Source organism: Bombyx mori, chromosome 15 (genome assembly GCF_030269925.1).
Source record: "Bombyx mori chromosome 15, ASM3026992v2".
NCBI classification, from domain to species: domain Eukaryota; kingdom Metazoa; phylum Arthropoda; class Insecta; order Lepidoptera; family Bombycidae; genus Bombyx; species Bombyx mori.
Window position 1 is genome coordinate 6,311,377 of NC_085121.1, and position 18,034 is coordinate 6,329,410.

Consider the following 18,034-nt stretch of genomic DNA (forward strand, 5'->3'; position numbering starts at 1 on the left):
ATTCAATTTGGTGATTAATAAAAACCGTGAATATTTTTTTATGACTTACAAGAAAGTTTGGTCAAAGTCTGGTCGCAAATATTCCTTTGGTTACATCGAAATGAACTAGGAACATGTGGTCCCATTATTCGTCTTAAACTCGGTTCTAATACGCTTTCAAGTACATATTCTAGGGGCTGCTATAATACCCTTTAATCGTACCCAGGCACGCGGATTTGGATACCTTTACCTCACTATACGCCAGACAGGCATTTTCCTACAAACTAAAGGATAAAGACAAAAATAAGATGAAAAATAAATTCATCTACGGAACCTCGTTCTTAAATTTCATTAAAAATTGTCCATACATAATATGGCTTAGTTTTTTTTTTTTTTTTGTTTCGTGCACTCAATTTAAGTGTGGGTGTGTACAAAAACTTTTTGCTTCGAGAGAATAATTAGATTCTGTTAGATCCAGTGGCATGTTCTGCGACGCGACCGGTGACAGCGCAATGAATTTATACCAACAATGAAGACGTAAATAACGTTATTTCGTATAGAGTTCGCCTTAATCGAATTCGACAATCAATTCCGTTATGTTTTTACCGATTAGGTTTTATCAAAATTATTTTTGGTTAACTAGCAATTCTGAACTAATATTGTTAATCGAGGTGATGTTTCTCGCATATGTTGTTTTGAATGTAGAATTTTTTTCTTCTTTTTTATTATATTTTTATTGCTTAGATGGAAGGACGAGCTCACAGCCCACCTGATGTTAAGTGGTTACTGGAGCCCATAGACCTCTACAACGTAAATGCCCCAGCCACCTCGAGATATAAGTTCTAAGGTCTCAATATAGTTACAACGGCTACCCCACCCTTCGAACCGAAACGCATTACTGCTTCACGGCGGAAATAGGCGGGGTGGTGGTACCTACCCGCGCGGACTCCCAAGAGGTGATTACGCAAATTATAATTTTGCGGGTTTGCTTTTTATTACACGATGTTATTCCTTCACCGGAGAAGTCAACCGTGAACATTTGTTGAGCACGTATTTCACTAGAAAAATTGGTACTCGCCTGCGGGATTCGAACACCGGTGCGTCGCTTCATACGAATGCACCGGACGTCTTATCCTTTAGGCCACGACGACTTCACAAATTTCCACTTCTGTATTTCAGACGGCGGTATTTCTCGCGGTAGGAGTGGAAGGAGTGTCTACATCTCAACTGTATTGTATAGCGGTTGTTCCATCCTTCGAACCAGAGTCAATTAGCGCGGCAGAAATAGATACGACGGTGATACGGCTCAGAAGACATCCTACCATCAGTAACTACGTAAATTTAATTTCTTGCGGGATGATTTTTGTGATGTTATTCCAACATCACGAAAATCATTCATGAACCTTGTACGTATTTCGTGAGAAAAAATCGTACATACCTGCAGGATTTGATCGTTGCTTCGACAAGTACATCGGGTGTCACCTTTTAGACTACGACAACTATAAAAGTAACAAATACGAATAACAATTTATTCCTTGAAGGTGTTTTAATGATTAATTTATTCGGATGGTATTAGGGTCAAATTACAACGTAAAAATGAAAATAATATAAAACGAATAACAGCATATAAGCGTTTTTTACGACCTTGATGAGCAGTTAATCATCTTAACAATATTAAACATAGAGGCACGTAAAACATGAAACACGATTTCCAGTTTTTTCCAAGCCTCATTGAATACGCCTTTAATAATATTTGTTTGAGGATATGAACATCACTTCGTGGCTAAAATATTTACTGATGATCAATGATTGTAAGTGACCGGTCACGACTGGTTTGAATAACACTAGTTTTATGGAAACTTATAAATAATTATGGTTATTATGTATTAAGTTAAGGGTCATAGAACTCTTAAGGTATCGATTTTCTTAAAATTTAATATTTTATTATTACTTTTAATATGTATTATTTGTATTTTTATTTAGTTGTCGTGGCAGTAATTAAATTATATTATGTTTGACCGATGAGCTCACGGCATACCAATCAAATGGTTACTGGAGCTCATAGACGTCAATCACGAGATCGAAATCTTAAAATGTATAACGGAAATTAACTGTTGATTGAGTTTCAAAAATGCCCGCGACAACATTTATTATCTATGACTTCGCTCCGCTTAAAAAGAAAAAAATACAAAATAAAAAACAAACAAACAAAAAAGGAAAAAAAAACATAATTACTTCCATGAATATAAACGGTTTCGTGATGATAAAGGCCTAGGCTCTACGGCGCCTTACGTCATGTATTTATCATCTTCACATCCTTGAGGTGATGCCGTGATGATCTCAGACAGATTATATTTAATTCTTCTGTGCTTGATCACGAATATTAAGAGACGTATAAAAAGTCGCATAATAAGTCTAAAACGATACTAAATGGTTAGATAAGCAATTGTCGATTAAGCGGTGTCGGAAGTTAACCTATGTTTCTACTTATTTAGTATTCATGCTTTTTTTTTCTACCTAAGCTGATAGCCTTGAGAGGCTATTTCAGCGTAACCTTAATTAGTAGGTGAGCTCACGGGGATCAAACCGGAGTGATGCCAACTAGCATGACTGACCCTACCTAGCAAGAGCAGTGCTTCGCAGAATCCCTCACCGGATCGGAAACGCGACCCACTGAGAAGATTCGGTGAGAAACTCAGTGGGCTGTGTCTATGGGCTAAAGCGCTCGTCGAGCCCTTCGTCGCAAGCTACGGGTTCGATGAGGACGGTGACCGGTGCTTGTGGTACCTAAAAGCACAGCTAATGGATCGGGAGGATTCGTAATGACGTGTTTTGGGCGACGTCAACTGTTTATCATTCGGTCTACAGGATCGGGTATGTAGTTTCCAGCAGCTGCGACAAGAGGGTTCTCATGTCGTGCCGCCTTCTCAAAGTGGCGCAATGATGCCGATTGTAGATTCTGACTGATTCATGCTTGGAATCAAATGAAGTACAGGTAATCCTTCTATATATAACACGATTGATACTATCCTACAAAGTCCCGTGTTGAGTATTTTTTTAACGTTTCTTTCTGGTTCCCTCAATGCTGAGGATCGTGACTGTATGTCAACCTTCTCCACTCGGTCCCGTTCTGCGCCATATGTACCGCTCCTTGTATCTTATTCCCATATATTGTGTGATCATTGCGCATTATGTAATTAATTTTCTAAATAATTTTAAACAAAAATATCATTATCGTGTTGTAGAAGTACCGTGTTATAAGTGGTTTTTTGGGTAATTTTCCCTTTCGTATTAAAGTGGAAACGCCTTGTAAAATACCGTGTTATACTTCTGAAAACAAATCCCTATGGTTTTTTTCATGAAAACTTTATAGATACTTAATAATAATAACACAGAATCAAAGCACATTTTTTTAGGCAACGATAAGTGAATAGTGAAGTTAAGTTTTCCTTATGATTAATTTTTATACAGAATTTTGCTAAGCTATTCTCATTGAAAACATTTTTAGCAGGCTGCTAAGAGCACAGTTTAAACATAGGTACCTCGTATTACGTGTTTCCAGACAAGACCTCACTCAATGCGTATAATAATATAAATGCAATGGAGAGTTTTCGTGAGAATTATTCTGACATCGTGCGCTACAGGATATGACTTCCATTTATGAATGAATGCTTTATCTTAAACTGCGACATCTGTTATTGGCGATGATACATCGTGCGACGAATAAAATAAGCTTTATACAGCGTGTAGTTGAAATCTCAATACAGGGTGTTGTAGCGTGAACATGGATGACTCGTGAACTGGTTTAGACAACATTGCAACAAAAGGTAATGTTTGTTTGTAATAAATTTGTCGCTATCTTTATTGTAATCGTCTCAATAACCACCTGCACTAACTACCACAAATCGTCATGTTCGGTGGCAAATCTAGATTCTAAAACAGTTTTTATTTAGAAACGACTAAAATATCATTAACGCTCCGCTGTTACTATCATTAAATGTGGGAAAAACAGCGATTTAAACGACTTACGCAATACTTAAAAGCATTGATCGGAGCCTTCCCTGGAGGATCATTAACAACGATTCAAAGTTTTAAGTCAATCGGATAATCATGAAGAAACACACGAACACGCAAACATTAACTATAAACATCAGAGGAAAGTGAGCCTAATGTCATATCATCAGCATTCTCGTAATAACGCGTTAAATATTCATAAAAACCCGCTTTAGTCTAGCTGCTAGAGCATATAGGCGATTTAAAATACTTAAATGTACAAATGCTCGAGTATTTAAGTCTAAAACTTCTCCGGTCGTTCTAAATATGTATCTATACGTGAAGCACAAACTTTGTTTCCCTTTTTACGAAAATTGCGCGGACGGAGGAGTATGAAATTTCTCACACTTATAGAGAATATAGAGAAGGAGTACACAATGCTAATAATTTTTTTAAATAATGCATAAAAGATACTTTATATTAATAAAGAAAGCATTACATACACTACCATGTATTTGACACAACACATACATAAAAATATACTCTTTGTTTACTGTCAATTGGGAAACTTTTGTTATTGTTTGAAGTCTGTGGTCGAATTGAAAATAAATTAATATTGTTAGTCTTTAATATTATTGATCTATAGTGCAGTTTTGGCGAATACTGTGATTATATTATCGAATTATAATAGTGTTTGACAATAGAACCATAATAATGTTTAAACTTATAATTTCAATTAATTATAGTCGAATTTCGAGTACTGCGGGACCACTAGTAAGATTATTTAAAATACGTTTGCCTAATAACTTATAGTTTACCTTTAAACATATTTATTTTTTGTGAGTAAGCTATTTGTTAATTTAATCATTTGAAATGAAACTAATATTCACTATAGCGAGGCAGGAATAGTAATGTTGTGAATGTTTGATTACCTGATAGTTGCGCGAATGTACTCAATTAGTATTAACCCAACACCAGCTGCGTGGTTTGGTCGATGTAAAACAAAAACTAAAAACTAAAAATATATTATCATAGTGAGAGTACCATAATATATCAAAATCTCCGTCATTAATATTTCAGCTAATTGGATTAAAGAGAAAACAAAATTTAATTAAAAAAGAACTAATTATAAACTATATTATACTTAAAAGCATCTGAAATGAGAAAGAACTACATTTTAGTAACAGTCCTACGAAGACAGGAAGGTGGCGGGCCACCTAACTGTGACTGTTCACTGCGGATTATGGGCATCAGCAACCTAGCTAGAGGGCAACAAACCGATGCCTACTTCGATCACTATTTTATTCTATTCAATACATTTAGAATTATACTTTCTCTTTCTTATATTTTTATCTAGTCATTGTCATACTCGAGAAGATTGATGTCTGAAAATAAAAACATTATGATACTAGCTTCCTTGCTCTCCAAATAGCTTTTAAAAATTCAAGTATCAAGATTATAGAAAATGTTGTGGGAGAACCTTCACTATAAAAATACGGTGTTCATACGAGGCATAAATCATTTTGAACAACGATGTCTTCTCAGATCACACCTGTGCAGCGGCATCTAGTAATTTAAATTCAAGACAAAAGAAAAAAAGCAACAGTAGGATGGAAAGCTTCGTACCTCTTCAAGTAACTATGAAGCAAAAACGAAAAAAAAAAATCTTGCCGCGTCGCAGTCAACGACAGAACCATCTGTCTTAAAAGTCACAACATGTAAATTAAATTAAATTTAATTTTCTCATCGGTCATTTTATAAGGAGGTTTAACTACGTCAATTGATTTTTCTCATCTTACAGAAAATTATTTCTCATACTGCAGAATCGAGACCGAGCTAGTCTCACCAGAGACCTAATTGAATTCCACTCTCATAGTTAGGTATTTGGAAAGAAAATCGAGTTTGTTAAATTGAATATGATTATAAATGGCTGATGCAATAGGTCAGACAAACCTTACCGCACAGGTGAAAAGCTTATCATATAAGTTTAGTCTCCTGTCGCATTATTTGAAATATAGTCGAATTAGTAGTTCCCGCAGCGTATATATTATCCAATACAATTAGGTAAGACTTCGATCTTTACATCCCAATGGTAGCGGTTTTCACGCTGTGATATCTATTATAATACCTGTAATATATAAATCAATAGAAATATGAAATTAAGTATCAAGACGATACCATTTAGGTAACTGTTTTTTTCCGGGTTAATAGTATGTACATAGATTCTTCTCTTTGTTCGGTAAAAAAATTTTTTTGGATGTAAGAATAGCGTTATAGGATTAGCACGGACCTTGCCGATTAGCCAGAATGAAGGTTTCAGTTTACGATTGACACAATTACTTTTTTTTTACTTAGAACTTAGAAATTTAACGAATTTGTTTGGCGTATTTACTTCATATTAAGTCAAAAACAAAGTGTATAAAAATTAAATAAATAATTTAATTCGTATAAAAACAAAGAAATCATATTGGTACGGCAGTAAAATATTTTACGTCGAAGGATTCTCAGCAAGAAGGTGAACCTAATCTATAAGATCAGTAAAATGCCATTCGCCCCGGCGTTCGTTGTCCAGGAAATTGTGCAATACGTTTTCTATTAGGTACTTCACATAGCGGCTTCCTAGCAAGTGACTCCCGGAAGTCTGATACACTCGGCCTCTGCATCAATGGTTGTTTAAATCTGTATTATTATTTTCTGCGGTATAATCTGTTTTATTCGGGATCTAAATTTGTTTGTTCGTATTTTTCGAATTTAACAAATAGGTAGTAATGAACAAATTTAAAACATGCCGAACTGTATTTTCTCAGTGGTAAAAAAAATATTACACAGAGATTCTTTGGTATTTTATTTTGACAGCTAAAAAGCCGGCCGCCTAGCAAGTCGTGGATTCACAACAAACCTACACATGCTTATGGTGAGTATTAGGTAGGAAAATAAGATAGAAATACTGCCACAAACAGATAAAGGGAAAGGAGCGGAGGTTGGAAACACAAATCCGTAGGTATCTTCTTATTAAATTAACTCTCATTAATGCTGAAGACACCATTAATGTATCAATTGATTTTACTGCGATAATGCATTGATGTCAGTTACATAATTCAGTAATCAAAGTAGGAACGTATACAGTGTTGTTCAACTTTTTATTGTAAAATACGCATTAAACAAAATCCGGTACCGAAATTCTTTGATGTATTAGCCCTTCTATAGGGAACAGGCAGACACTGTTTGTCGCTAATCTTAGACAGGACGGGACAAAAAACTCAGTCGGGTTGTGGCCCTTCTTTCACGGTCCCAGACTGCCAGCGCTTCCGACCCAGCATAATATTGGAATGGAATCTGTCCGTTCTGTCGCGTCGCGCGTCAGTCCATCGCGCGTTTGTACACAGGGCGCTTGTGCCTTACGCTTTCACGACTGCGAGTGCAAAATTTCTTGCCTGTTTGCAAGTTTCAAAATATAAGTGTAAAATTCTGTCTACCGATTATTATTCAATTTATATTTGAATGTGATTGTTTACAAGCCGTAAAACGATTGGCAACGTGAGCGATTAATCCTCAAATGCGGGTTGGGAATATTTGTGGGTGGAAAAATAAACATAGCACTCAGGTGAGTTTCATAAATGCTTTAAACGGTCTTGCAACATTGGTTTCCATGTCTCTAGATTTAATACAATCGGGATGATTTGGCTACATTGTATTTACGTGATGAATCAACGGGTTATGTTAATGGAAATGCCGAGGTGCTATTCATACCGCTTTTACGACTCCGATGTTCACAAATTAAGAACACAGTGAAAGCAAAATCAATCAATTATGATATACTATCCTTCAAAAGTTAGATGCAATTATGAAGGAGCCCACTACGTCCGTATAATATTCATCAGATCACTATTCCTTTAGCTACTTCCCGATATTCAGAAAATGTTTATATTATTCGAGACTTTTCGGAAAGAAATACACGAACTGGTTTTAAATTATAATATCGTCATAATTAGCATCTGGATTATCGCCAATTTATAAAGACTTCCTCCAAAATTAACTTTTAAGAATATTACACGCAAAAAAGCTGAATGCATAATATTGCCATTAAATAAGATATACCAGTGATCTGGATAGCCTTCTAGATTGATTACACAATGCTATAATCTTCGACATCATCTACCAGACCACAATAACGTTCACCGTGCTCTGAAGTTTACGAAATATCATCATGAAGTCGTTTAATACGATTCAGAGCAATGTACACAAACTTTTCAATATAATAATATGGTATCATCTATCAGTATCAATATGTTGTTATATTGATAGGTATACAATTGTATATTTTATTATGTCCATTAATTTATTCATGGCCAGGAATATGCACTGAGTAGACGAGTTAAGTGGTAAGATTCAGCGTAATATTCATTCAAAATATTACGTAGCCTTGTCGGTCGCTGGAGCCGACCAATGCTAACAAGACGCTAATGAAAAAGATACTTGTTTTGGGTGTTAAAAAACGAAGGTTCTTATAGACGGTGACAAAAAAGATTTATACAAAAGCAGAAGTTGATATAGCAGAAATATATGTTGAAGGTTCGTTTGCAGTTAGAATTAGGAAGGTTAGCAATCCTGTCACATTTAACTCGGTACATTCGGTTTGATAAATATTCAGCGATCAATGTTGGTACCATTGCAAAGGTTTTTGTTAAATGATTTGAGTTTCCACCCCTCCGCTATTGTGCTACTTATTCCCTAATGAATATGTGTCTAACAGGCAACTGTCCATAGCATAGTTCCATACCTATCGTCACGGTTGAATCACTCCCCTCTGTCGCTGACTAAATCAATAGACCGTCACACCGTCGGCACACAATGCTCCAGACGGACTAAATACGAGAATACAAGTGCATTCGAAATATGAATTTGAATGCAAGAGAAAGTTTTGTTTGACATTGAACGGTTGGCTACTGGCCGAAAACAAAAAAACAATGTCAGAATTGTCTATGCTTTGGTGCTGTTATGAGAAATAAATAAATTATGCACAGCTGTTCTCAACTTCTCATTATTATAACAGTAATACCGAATAATTCATTTAGTTTTATTATTTTAATAGTATTCAACGGTAGTTTGACGAAATATCCGTTGCAAAAAAATATCGTACTGATATGGCCCCCATTAATGGACACCCGAGCGAAATAATTCGCACAATTATTATTGTCTTATAGACTCTATACTTTCGTGATTCTAAACAGTCGTATTGGACAAAGAACTGAATAATAATACTATTTTCTCAAGCTCGGTCAAGTGACACGGCCAAGTAATCTAGACCTTTCAAATTGTAAAGAATAGCTTATTTAGAGACGCAATTCAAATTAGTTTAGTGTTTCATTTTAAAGTGGCGACATCCTTTCATTGAAGTAAAAGGACTGACAGGAGGGAGTTAGGGCGAGCGGGTTTTGTTCCTTAACGAACGAATTACAAGTTTGAAAGGAATATTTTTCTTTGTGTATTGAAAAAGAAAACTGTTAGACATTCTAAGTGTCAGTTGCAACGGCTGTCACACCCTTCAAACAGGAATGCAAAACTGCGTCATGACAGAAATAGGCAGGATGGTACCTACCTACGATAACCCGACGATTGCCAGTAGTACAATTAGTACCCGATAGTGGGTAAGATTACGCGCTTACAAAAAGCCTACCTACATACAAGTAACCATTCAAAATACATAATGTTTTATTACAAGCTTTGTCGTTTTACTCGTTATTTTATTACTAAGAATGTTCCGTATCTTAAAAACTCAAACAAATTATCTTATCAGACTGATTCTAGTTAAAACTTCGTTTAAAGATGCAACCTTCAAAATTTTCATATATTCCACTTAATATTTGAAATTTTAAAGAATGCTTCTTCTTATTCAAGAACTCAGACCTTTACGAGATTTTTATGAACTAGTATGAAGTCGTACAGATTAAAATAAAAATTATCTTTTTTGCCATTTTGTATACAGAGATCCCTAAAAGCATAATATGACAATCAAATAGTATATGACTGTTTTAAATTCATGTGGTATGTGCGAAAATTTATACATCAATTAAACTTCTTAATAAAATCATCTCGATAGTTGATTATATTTTCAAACAAAAAAAAGAATATTTTCTAAATCGGTCCTCAAACGACCGGACAGACTGAGATATCGACGAACATACAAAATAAAATAAACCGAATATAGAACCTCCTCCTTTTTCATATCGGTTAATATAGTAACTACTTACAAATGCTACTTTAATCTATATCGATAAAAATTTTGATAATTTTTTTACTTGTAAAATCAAGATAAGCAGCGTTTTCATAGTAGTCTAGTAAGGATTTCAATAATATTTTAAGTACGATCTTCCACCGCGTATGATTTAACTATCAAGTTGCATATTGCTGTCTAAGCTAGCGTTATCATTTTATCGGGTCGAGAATGTTAATTTATAATGACTTCGAGTGTCTCGCTGACCATGTGATAAGTAAACGCGCTCAATGCCCCGCCGGTAACAGGTCCGATTCTAGGTCTCGAGAGATTTTAATACATCTCATGTGGTGGTAGGTCGTCTTGTCACCTCGCAGGGGGAGAGGTACCAACCCGCCCCCTTCTGCGGTGGAGCAGTAATGTGCTCCAGTTGGAAGGGCCTGGCATCCATTGTGTTATCAAACTTAGAACGCATGTCTCAAAGTGGGTGCCGTCATTTACATTGCCGATCTATATGGGCTCCGATAGCCAATGAACATCAGGTAGGCCATGAGCTGGTTCACGCATGAAAACAGAGACGAAAACGCCCGTTGTGCTCGTATTCTTTTATTTATTTTTTTATTACTTAGATCGGTGGACGAGCTCACAGCCTACCTGATGTTAAGTGGTTACTGGAGCCCATAGACATCTACGACGTAAATGCGCCACCCACCTTGAGATATAAGTTCTTAGATCTCAAGTATAGTTACTACGGCTGCCCCACCCTTCAAATCGAAACGCATTCCTGCTTCACGGCAGAAATAGGCAGGGTGGTGGTACCTACCCGTGCGGACTTACAAGAGGTTCTACCACCAGTTAATTATCAAGTATGAAGAAAGGCGTCTTTGCCTGTGTTCGAATACTGCAGCACGTTTTTCCTTTTTCATAAACTGCTTCCACGACTAAGGCACAACATTTTATTATAGAAAACAAAGCCCAAAAATTGATAAATTTGCGTATTTATTAGTGGTTACAGTACTGTACGCCCACGTGGCTAGAAATGTCCCGCCATCCTGCTTGTTTCTATTAAAAAGCATTCTTACGCTCCTTGTCAATGAGCAGAATAGTCGCTATGAAATTTATACCTTATATTTCAAGCTAGGTGGTTTTTTTCCCACCTAAGCTGGTATCCTAACAGGGCAATGTCAGCGTAAGCGAGCGAAGCTAGGTGGTGGTATTAACCCTTTGCTTTCGAAAAGTCATGATTACCAGTTATTTTGGTGTGCGAGAATCGCCTTTAAGTGCGTAAGCATTAATTTTGTGATGTGGATTGACTCCCGTAATCATTGAGCTAAAATATAAACCCAATTCTTGATTAGCCAAATAATGAATTGATCGTTAATATTATATTTAATTCGCTATAAAATCAATGTATCGTGTTAGATCTATGATATTTTACGACTCAGCATTTATTGTAAGGCGAATAAAACTCGGCCACAGAGATTTTCAAATGAACATACTGTAATTTGTAAGCAAAAAAAAAAATCTATCTTCTTACGTCAAGGCCACTCGTCATTGCGAAATTACGAGACTTTCTATGTTTTTACATGGTTGCCGTGGAGCCGGTTCGAAAGAAAAAAAAAAAAAGAAAATCTATACGGCGTCCAATGATATATGATGCTTATGGATAAAGTAATGCCTGCGGAACATATATGCATTCTAGTATGGCAACGTTAAGCTGTACTCTAGCCCCTGGTGTTTAGACAACTGAACAATTCGCTGTGCAGTCTGCATTCCACGACAGGAATTAGCCATAGCTAAGTTAAGAAAGTTTCCTTGTTTACTGTATTAAATCGAAACTTGGGTGCATTTTGTATCTCGTGTTTTAATATTTTTTATATAGCCCTGACTCTACATTCTACATGTTATATAAATGATGATATTATGGAGTACTATATTATTTATGTGTTAACTAATGTTATACGCAACTACGCCACTAATGCTAGAAACAAATCGATAACAAAGTCACCCTTGTAATTTATGTTACAAAACAACACAATACTTGCAATAATGCAATTTACTTGTATTGTTTGTTTTTTGTATCATTTACATATAAATAAAATTGGAGTGTCTGTTTGTAATGTTGAAATAGCCTCTGTTATATATTATATACGTTACATACACCAAAATAACATTTTTTACAATTTTTGGATGTCTGTCTGTCTGTTTGTTCTGGCTAATCTCTGGAACGGCTGGACCGATTTTGACGGGACTTTCACTGATAGGTAGCTGATGATATAAGGAGTAACTTAGGCTACTTTTTTTAGACTAGCTTTGCCCCGCGGCGTCACCCGCAGTTATTGTCGTAAAGCGCGCAACATGGCGGGACTCGCCTATCAATAATAAAATTTAATGGTTCCGAAGCGAAGCGATATAAATATATGTAATACCTAGCGTTTATACGCTATTATAGTATTATTACTACTACATTTGAATGTCATAAGTGTATGACTATTTTACTTTGTAAATGTAAAGTTTGAATTTATTTTTTTACGTTATAACGTACACGAGCGTTGTATGAGGTCGCGCGTTGTATGAGGTCTCGCGTTGTATGAGGTCTCGAGTTGTATGAGGTCTCGCGTTGTTTGAGGTCACGCGTCGTTTGAGGTCTCGCGTTGTATGAGGTCCCGCATTGTATGAGGTCCAGCGTTGTATGAGGTCTCGCGTAGTATGAGGTCTCGCGTTGTATGAGGTCGCGCGTAGTTTTTTTTTTTTTTTTTTTTTTTTTTTTTTTTTTTTTTTTTTTTTTTTTTTTTTTTTTTTTTTTTTTTTATGATTGAAAGTTTACTGGTGGCCCGAAGGCCTTTCCAGTTTCACCAGGACAGGTGGGCGAGCAAAGGCTCAGCCAAGAGGGGCGGGATTTGCTAACAACTGCCCGAGCGCCTCCGAAGGAGACCTAACAACTCAAGAGCAATTGTTTCGCGAATGAATCTACTGCCGGATCGGAATCGCGACCCGCTGAGAAGTTCCGGCGAGAAACTCAGCGGGCTGATGCATGGGTTAGGTTGCACGTCGACCTCTTTGTCGAGTTCGACGAGTACGGTTACCGGGGTCCCTAAGCCTGCCCCTAGTATTAGAGCTGAAGGCATCTAATGCAACGGTTATTGGATCTGATGGATCCGTAAGGACGTGTCTAGGGCGTCGACGGTGACTGGCTCCTGCATGATCAGGATTCGGGGAGTAGTCAGCGGTGGCAACGATAAGGCGATTATCATGACGCATAGCCTTATCGAAGTATCGTTCCGACGCTGACTTCATGTATTTCCGAATTGATTCGAGGCCCAGGTCGTCGTGTAGGTCAACGTTCCTCACGAACCACGGAGCCCCGACAGCTAACCTACAAAAGCGGGATTGTAGGGATTGGAGGGTGTCTATGTGTGTGCGGGCCGCGTGAGCGAACACCACACTCGCGTAAGTCATGACGGGGGTGTCGCGCGTAGTATGAGGTCGCGTGTTGTATGAGGTCGCGCGTAGTATGAGGTCGCGCGTTGTATGAGGTCGCGCGTAGTATGAGGTCGCGCGTTGTATGAGGATTCGCGTAGTATGAGGTCTCGCGTTGTATGAAGTCCCGCGTAGTATGAGGTCGCGCGTAGTATGAGGTCCCGCGTTGTATGAGGTCCTGCGTAGTATGAGGTCGCGCGTTGTATGAAGTCTCGCGTAGGTCTCTCGTATTACACTACGACATATAATTTATTTGGTATTATTTTTTGTATGTTTGTATTATTTAAAATTATTTCAAATTATTTTTTAAAAACAGTAACTTAACCTGGGAGAAAGAATACAATTAGTAAGTAAATATCATTAAAGGTTGTCAAAATTATCCAATACCAAACCAGCGAATAAACTCCATCTCACGAATCTCATTTCTCGACAGAGCCTTAATTCTTTCAAAACACATTTATTACAATTTAAAATGTTTACGGATTCAATTGGAAGAGCATTTCAACTATAGATTTTCAAATATCGAAAAGCATCGTTCGTATAGAGAAGGCGCAGAACACACACTATACTTAGCAGTACTATCCGTTGGTATGTAAACTCAAATTGCATTTTTTTTTATTGCTTATATGGGTGGACGAGCTCACAGCCCACCTGATGTTAAGTGGTTACTGGAGCCCATAGACATCCACAACGTAAATGCGCCACCCACCTGGAGATATAAGTTCTAAGGTCTCAAGTATAGTTATAACGGCTGCCCCACCCTTCAAACTGAAACGCATTACTGCTTCACGGCAGAAATAGGCAGGGTGGTGGTACCTACCCGCTAGGACTCACAAGAGGTCCTACCACCAGTAATGAGTAATGTAATTGTCTTCCTTAAAAAATATTTTGGTCTTGAGTGTAGTTTTAGTATAGCCGAAATAGTTTTGTGATTGTTGTTGCGATGGCGGCGACGGCTGGACACACACACACGCGACCACTTAAATAGTTCAATCACAATCTCTTAAACACCAACCGCGCCTGTAATAACATTTGTATAACAAAAGGAGATGAAGTGAAGCCCAACCAGCTTTTGAGAAATTACCTACTAGTCCTCAAAGTTTTGTTATACTTTTTCGTGATTCATTGGTTCGTGTAATCGTTAAGCATATATCTCCAGAGTAATATCAATATAATATTCGGATATCGGATAAGTTTCATTTATTAATTCAATCGTGATTTTGCAATGAATTTAGAATTTGAAAAAATATATTTTGAGGATTTCTTTCGTTTTTCGCGAGTCGTAGATTTGATTAAAACTACTTTTAGAGTTTCCTTGGCTTAGTTATTGACGTCCGTGTCCATAAGAACTTCAAAATATTCGAAAAATCAGAGATAACAAAATGAAAATTAATGAGAAAGATAATATTTTTATTCTCGTTATAATGTAACTAGCTGATCCGGCAGACTTCGTAGTGCCTCAATCAATGAGTAGAAGTACTAAACTTTTGTATAAAATAAACTTAAAACAAACAAAAGGAATCCGTCCGACGGGGGACACATCAAAGGAAAAACAAAATTTTTATTTAATTCCGAGCATTTTCATATTTATCTACCTTTTAAACCTTCTCTGGGCTTCCACAAATAATTCAAGACCAAAATTAGCCAAATCGGTCCAGCTGCTCTCGAATTTTAGCGAGACTAACGAACAGCAATTCATTTTTATATATATAGATAATGGAAAATCAATCAATGCAGATTGGCGGTCGGCAATTTTATGTAAAATCATTGTTTTCAAATTTACTTAACACTCAATAGATTCTTGGGATCTTGGGCTACATTGCAATTCATTGCGATAATGAAATTCGAATATAATCACTAACAATAAATACTACCAAAGCAATAAATACTATAAAAAATAGCGTTGAATATATAAGTCGTCTATTATCAAAGACAATCTGTGCATTTGGACAAAAAAATGTTATTGATATGTCAATACAGATTGATTTGAATATAATCGTCTCCTTCAAAGAATACGGTTCAAAACCTGCATTAAATAAAGGTTAATACTTAACCTGTTATTTATCTAAGATGTCGTTCAGAAGAGTTTTGTGACTGCCAATGGAATACAAAGTCAATAATTCGTTTTTCTGATTTACCAATAATTGTCCAAAAGTCACATTGCCGGCTTTGATAATAGTCGACTCATATAGAAGACAAAATGGTACTTATCATTTTAACACTTTATCTTCACTTTCGATACTGACATCATTCGATATGATCATTTGAAACAAGATAGTTTATAAACTGGAGAATGTGAGAGAAAATATGCGTCTCTTTCTGTCGGATTATTTATTTCATTATATGTAATAGAATTTCAATACAATTATTTCAATCACTTACAAAAGATGCTCTCGAACAACCGTAATATGATTTATAACTAAACATCGTGTAATACAAATGAAACCTGCAAAATTCATAAATTTTCGTAAATTCGTATTGTTGTAGGTAGGTACCACCATTCTGACTACTCCTGTTTTTATCCAATACAATTTAAACTTCGATAAGGTGTTTGAAGGCAGGTGACAAAATTCACATTATAAAATAGTATGTAACAAAAAAAATCCTGTGTTTTCAATGGCCAAAAGCATATAATGAAGGCTGAAGAAGTAACAACTTTGCTTCACAAAGAAAAATTGCGTGTCATTGTAAATTATATCCAACATACTCTATTATCTGTGATGAGAAACTGTTGCAGTTCACGGAATACCTTATTATTGTTCTTTTTTTTATTTTATTTTTTATGTGAAATTATACAGGTTAAGGTTCTATGCCAGCCACTTTATACAGGGTGGTGATCACGGTGAACCTGGCATCGCCATAAATGAAAACGTCGCTTTTACAAATCCTTAAAAACTAAAGTAATTTAGAAGAATATAATTATGATATTACGAGTATACGAGTAGTATATATATACGTATAGTATGTAAAGATCAAGTGCGTAAAAGAGTAGTAATATTATCTTATTAAGAAACAAATTGAGCCGAATTAATTATGTTTTCTTAAAAATATATGTGGGTCGATGACCTCGTCGTCACACACGCTAAGCGTAAAATCATGAAATTGAGATAACTAGAGATTCCGCAGTAGTCGAAATTCGACTATAATTAATTGGAATTGTAAGTTTGTACACTATTATGATTATATTTTATACTTCTATAATCACAAATTTCGCTAAGACTGCACTATAAAAAATATTAACAAAGACAAACAATATTTAATCTATTCTCAATTTGACAACAAAATGAACAGAAGTTTGACATTAAATAGTATGTATGCGTGTGTGCGTCAAATACATGGTACGTAGTGTGTGTAATGTTTTCTTTATTGATTTAATGTATCTTCTAAGCATTATTTAAAAAAAATATTAGCATTGTGCACTTCTTCTCTATATTCTTTATAAGTGTGGAAAATTTCATACTCCTCCGTCCGCGCAATTTTCGTCGAAACGGATACAAAGTTTTTGCTTCACGTATTAATATATAGACAATAAAGCAACACATACTCAATGTTTGAATTATTTTTTGCGCTCTGCCTTGAGACAATCTCAAATCGTTTAGGGTTGCAGCCGCGCCCTGTATGAAATATAATTAAACTCATCTAAGAACTTTTTTCATTGCTTAGACGGCTGAACCAGTTCACAGCCCACCTGGTTTCGCCGGAGCTCATAGACATCAGAACGTGAATACCGCTACCCACCTTGAGGCATGAGGTATGTTTTACGTACAAACTCAATTATTTAGTATAATTTCCCAACCCATCAAACCGGGTTCATAATTTATCCTATCACCACTAAAAAATCTTTGTCATTTAATATAGTGACAATTATTACATGTATCGTCAATCTATACTTCTATACTATAATAATAATAATATTATAAAGAGGAAAGATTTGTTTGTTTGTTTGTATTGAATAGGCTCCGAAACTACTGAACCGATTTGAAAAAATATTTCACTGTTTGGAAGCTACACTATTCCCGAGTGACATAGGCTATAATCTTTTTCGAAAAAAAATAAGGGATCCTTACTAAAACTCCAATAATGTAACCCAAGGTGTAAAAAAAACCTAAAATATTCTTTACAACGCGTGCCCTGCGAAAACTATTGATGATAGAATAAAATAATGTACTACGACTTTGTAGACCACATTATTATTTACAAAAAGTGTCGCGACAGCATATGTCTCACCATTATAGTTAAGCCGCAATAAGTGTTCTTTTATTTAAAAAAAATAAACAACTTCAAATATCGTTGACATTTTTGTTAAAGACCCGAACGGAGCCGGAACGGGCCGCCTGTATAAATGATATTTATTACATAGGTTATGCG

The 18,034-nt window shown here is 36.0% G+C and overlaps 1 protein-coding gene across 3 annotated transcripts in view; it reads left to right on the forward strand.

The window, feature by feature from the left end:
- Positions 1-7,212: 7,212 nt before the first annotated feature.
- Positions 7,213-18,034, forward strand: part of LOC101743890 (beta-1,4-glucuronyltransferase 1) — an 82,269-nt gene continuing 71,447 nt past the window's right edge. The window contains exons 1-2 of one of the 3 annotated variants that reach the window (XM_021349603.2): positions 7,316-7,576; positions 17,330-17,417. The gene's annotated coding sequence lies outside the window, so the exon portion shown is untranslated. Of the gene's footprint in view, positions 7,577-17,329; positions 17,418-18,034 lie in introns of all 3 variants that reach the window. The other 2 variants (XM_062672475.1, XM_004928508.5) reach the window with 2 other exon arrangements.